The sequence below is a fragment of the Sebastes umbrosus genome, chromosome 3 (genome assembly GCF_015220745.1).
Source record: "Sebastes umbrosus isolate fSebUmb1 chromosome 3, fSebUmb1.pri, whole genome shotgun sequence".
NCBI lineage: Eukaryota > Metazoa > Chordata > Actinopteri > Perciformes > Sebastidae > Sebastes > Sebastes umbrosus.
Window position 1 is genome coordinate 28,777,968 of NC_051271.1, and position 5,652 is coordinate 28,783,619.

A 5,652-nucleotide genomic window follows, 5' to 3' on the forward strand; every position below is an offset into this window, starting at 1 on the left:
GCTATTTTGTTTGTGCTTTTTTTTTTTTTTACATTAATTCCACTGCAGTGCAAGTTCAGAGTGTTGATCAAATTTCTGCTGAAATTGTTTTAGACAGTGATTGAAAGTAACTCGGTACATTTAAAAGTCTTATTGATAACATTTTTATATAGACAAACATTTTAAAATATAAATAAAAAATTCACAGAGCCTCTAGAAAGGTGCCAAATAAAAGTATGGCTTTTCCTAAAAAAAAATGATTTTAAATTAATCATTTTAAAAATGTTGGCGCATCCAAAATGATTGTTTTGTTTATCTCTGTGGAAGATATCTGACGTTTGGTTCCCACTTCTAACAAGGCTTGTGAGCCGATAGTAAAACGATGTTGGTATTGACGTTTTTCTATTTTACATTAAAGGGAAAAAAAGAACAAGGTGTTGGATAAAGTAAGATAAAATTGTATCGAGGTCAAACTTACTTGATTCGTCTAGCTCTCGCAAAAAGCTGATTACTTAATTTAAGTTACTTCTTCTTCATCACCCCAGAAACTACTCTTGGTAGCCATCATCCAAAAGCTACAACCCGCCAGATCCTTCCTGCACAAGCAGCCCAATCTCCCCCTCCCTATTTGGCCTCTCTCTCATTCTTTGCAGAGGCAAGTACATACGACAAATTAGGTTTTAGAGGCCCCGCTGCCAGAGCCACTGCACTACTAATTGTATGTGTCCAGATATTCTGCTCCACTTCCTTAATCCTTAAAGCTGTGTCAGGGTTTTTCTCCCTTGCGAACAACTTTCACCGCGGCTGCTGGTGCACATCAACGCTTCTGCAGGTGTTCACCTAAGTGGGAACAGTTTGGCCGAATTGTTCCCACTTAGTTTTATTAAGTTCGGGGTCCCTGTAGATTTCCTCGCCGCACTCGCTGCTTGCATTTATTGCATAGAAATAAAATATTCATATCACTGCAGCTATTTTTTGGCTCTGAGCTGTCAGTCTGGACCTCCTTGGAATAAGAATGATGTGTTTATTTGCTCAGGTAGACAAATTAAAAATTAATATGAAGTACTTGCCAGGTGATGCACAGCATGTGCTCTGTGCACTATTTGGTGTAATTTGAACTGTCATTGATGATTTAGCACCTATGCGGCCTCAGAGTGAATAAGATGTATGATGCTGCGCTGTGTGTGTATGTGTGTGTGTGTGTGTGTGCAGGATACTGGAGGTATTTACATATTCTGCACCTCCTTCATGATTCACCATCAAAACTTAATGGGCACTATGGAGGTGAACAACAGGATAAGGCAAAAATGCTTTGTCAGCAAACTGAATCCACAGCATGGTGGTGCAGAAGTAGTTCAAAAACACAGTTACGTAGGCACTGTCAATCAAAAGTAATGGCTGATTGACCTTTACTGCTGAAAGATTAGCCACCTCGACGTAAAAATTACAACATTTTGGTAAATTACTGAGAATTGGATGAGAAGCAGTTAACTTAGTTTAGCATAAAGACTGGAAATAGCTAGCATGGCTCTGTCTAACGGTAACAAATTCTGCCTACCAGCACCTCTAAAGCTAACTCACAAAAGTGTCCAACAATTTCTGTAACTTTTCAAAAGTGACAAGCCGACATTCACACCCACCTCACGCCGTGACTGACCAGCTGTACCCACAAACTGTGAAATAAGACAACCCAGTCAGTTTTTTTGTGGGCTGCCTAGATCAGAAAACATGTGATTCCACAAGACATTCAGATTTGGCTCCCCCTCCTATGTCACCTGCTGGCTCATTCATTAGAATACAACACCCACGCCTTGAGAACGACCTGTGCGTTCTAATTCCCATATTACCATACTATTTAGTGTGCAAGAAAAAGTATGTATGTATGTATGTAGGTCAAATGCAGTATGCCAAAAATACAAGGATGTTCTACTGCATACGGTTTTATTTTGCAGTATGCAAGCCAGCATGCTCTTCTGACTATTCTGACCCACAATCCTCTGTGCAGCGGATATATTAGCAAGAGGGTCAAAGTCCGCAACCTGGGTGTCATCCTGGACCCAACTCTATCATTCCAGTCTCACATCAGGTTCATCACCAAATCCGCCTTCTTCCACCTAAAAAACATCTCACGTCTCCGGCAATCACTCTCTGACTCGGTGGCAGAAACCCTCATCCACGCTTTCGTCATCTCCCGTTTGGACTACTGCAATGGAGTTCTGTCCGGGGTTCCCAGCAAAGCCCTGGACAGGCTCCAGTATGTGCAAAATTCAGCTGCCAGGGTCCTCACCCGCACCAAGCCCTGGCAGCACATCACCCCCACCCTCATCCACCTCCATTGGCTCCCGGTCAAGTCCCGCATCACCTACAAAATCGTCCTCCTCACCTATAAATCCCTCAACGCCCTGGCTCCTCAGTACCTATCTGACCTCCTCCACCCTTACACACAGCCCCGGAACCTCAGATCCTCAGGCACAGGTCAGCTCTCCATCCCTCACACAAGACTGCGAACTTTTGGGGACAGAGCTTTCAGTGTGACAGCCCCCACCCTCTGGAACTCCCTCCCCATTGAGCTCCGCAACGCACCATCTCTGGACACATTCAAAAGACTTCTCAAGACCCACCTCTTCACCAAGGCCTATGGCCTCTAGCTACTGCTATGTTCTATTGTTGTGTTATTTATGTCTTTGTTAAGCGTCCTTGGGTTTCTTGAAAGGCGCTATATAAATTCAAGTTATTATTATTATTATTATTATTAAAGTTCAAGGTGCAATGTTATGATGAAATATCATATCAAAGAACTGCCAAGAAGTGAAAGCCACTGTTCCATTGCAACACGCTTCCGTCATTTTGGACTGAAAACAACTACTGGACGCCAGTAAAACATCCGCCCAAAAACTACCTTAGAAAGTAAAACAAAATTATTTATATTCTATTGTCATATTCTACTGAAATGGCCTGTGTTGAACAATAAAATATTGTAATTATAACAAGTGTTTTCAGTCCAAAATGGCGGCAGCGGCCATTGTAAAAAACAAACAAACTGGAGTTTTGTCTCTTTGCTTCTATACTCGTTAATAAAAGTAACCGGAAGATTTGCAGCCCAGTTACTAAAATGAACCGGAAGTTTTTTGCAGCGCAGACAGACAAGACAGACAGTATGAGAAAAACAATGTGTTTTTTGAACATTAAAGTGTGTAAACATGTTCTAGTAGAAGCCCAAAATACAAGTACCTGAAGATAAGCCTGACAGCCTCTTTAAAATACTCCATCAGGGCTGAATTAGTGAATCTGAAAGACTACTTCCAGTAGCTCTGCTAGTATTGACACAGTGGCCACAGGGGGGTTGTGTTTTGAATTAGATCAGTACAAAGTCAATTTTTCTTACACCAGCACCTTTTTGTACCCATAATATAAATTGTGCTGGCTGGAAAAATCTTCAGTCACCTTGTTTGTGTGTGTGTGTGTGTGTGTGTGTGTGCGTGCGTGTGCGTGTGTGTGTGTGCGCCCCTTTTATAGAAGGCAGATGGTGTCTCTCTCGACCTGTGCAAAAGGTTTCTTAAGGTGAGGCTACAGTGCTTCAGGGTGTTCCGTCTCTGCCATTATGTGTGTGAGGTGCAAATGGGAGAAATTAGATTTCATACAGCTGTGTGAGTGTGTGTGAGAAAGAGAGAGAGTGTGTAAGTGTCTTCTTCATGTCTCCTCACGCTTTTCTCAATCAGATTACTCTCATCACTGTCTGCTTCTTGCTGTCTTGTCCAGTCCTGTTACACTTCGGCCCCGTCTAATAAGCCCACAGAAGCCCATTGCCTGCCCCTCCCACACCGCCTGGGAAACTGTACTACACACACACACACATCCTTCCCAACAAGTGTGAGGACGCAGTGGTGCTCTAGCCACAAACAGACACACTGTAGCTCAGGCGGCACAGAGACCAATAGTGGCTGATTCAGCTACTGAATGATAGATAGAAAAGCGGGAGGACGGGAGTGACAGCATCTCTATGTGTGCTTGGCTGTGAGTGTTTGTGGTTGAGTGTGTGTGTGTGTGTGTGTGTGTGTGTACATCAGACTGTCTGTACCCCAGCAGACAGCAGCACACAGGTCATCAATGGAACTGTCAGATGATCCAAGGTCGAGGGGGCAAGAGGAGGCTCCCCCAGTGCCCCTGCCCTGTGTGTCCCAAATGAGAAGCAGCAGCTCCAGTGCTTTCCAACAACGAGGCTACTCCGCATCCATCTATCCGCGACGCAAACACAAGCTGGAACAGGTGAGATAACTGTTAGGTACCTCTCAAACATCATGCCATGATTTGTTTACCTGTGAATCGGCTTTTTGCAATGCGAAGAGGTGACGTTAAGACTTGGAAATTGAAAAGGGGTCGTATGACGATAAATACGAGTAGAAGTATCTATAGAGGTGTGTAAAAGTATATTCAGAGGGATTTAGTCACCTGCCACAACATGGCCTCTTGTGAGCCCAGGAGAGGCATTAGTTTCATCCTCTGGAAACCCATTCATTCTTCATGACTGTGGTGCATCAGCCTCAGCTCTGGAGAATTGCTGTTGGAGAAGTGTGCAATTGAGCTCTGGTGCCTCCGATGAGAATTGATTACCACTTTCTTCACTGCTGCCACACACCCAGTGTACAAAAAAAGACGCACACCAAGGATAACAATCTTAGCTTACAGAGCGTATTAATCGCATGATTGTCTATAGTTAATTGCAATTAATCACAAATGAACCGCACATTTTTTATCTGTTCAAATGTACCTTAAAGGGAAATTTTGTCAAGTATTTAATACTCTTATCAACATGGGAGGAAATATTGTCCAGAAACCCTCACAGGTGCTGCATTTAGCATTACAAATATGCTCAAATCATAACATGGCAAAAAAAAGCCCACTAGGCAACAACAGCTGTCAGTGTGTCAGTGTGTTGACTTGACTATGACTTGCCCCAAACTGCATGTGATTATTATAAAGTGGGCATGTCTGTAAAGGGGAGACTATGACAGTTTTTCCTCGCCAAAATTTAGCGCTGGAGGGTTATTTAACCTCCTTGGCGACAAGCTAGAATGACATCTCTGACAGTCCTAATATATATATATCAAATTATTTTAGTTACGGACAGATCATTTTCATGAGCTGGGGACTCTCTTCTACGCACACAAGCTAAAACAGGGCAGAGCAGAAATGATTAGCCATTTAATCGATAAGTCGATCAACAGGAAAAAAACATTGGCAACAACCTTGATAATCGATTCATCCTTCAAGTCATTTTCCAAGAGAAAATGCCAAACATTTGCTGCCTCTCTTTGTGTTAAACAAGAGTAAACTTAATTTCTTTGGGTTTTTGGACCATTGCTCAGACAGAGTAAACTGTGAATTCATCACCTTGGGCTCTGGGAAATTGTGACACTGTGGACACTGAAATTAATAACATAGAGATTAAATACCTGTCCACCTTTAATACTTTTTATTTGTGACTGTTTATGAAGTTTTTGCCAACAAATGAGGATTTCTGGTCAATGAAATGTTGTGTCGTGTGTGTGTGTGTGTGTGTGTGTGTGTTGTTGTGGAGGACGAGGTGGAAGGGATGGATTAGCCAAGAGTGCAAACAAGGGCTGATGATAAATGTATTCTACAAAACAAAAATATGAATAATATGTGGAGGGG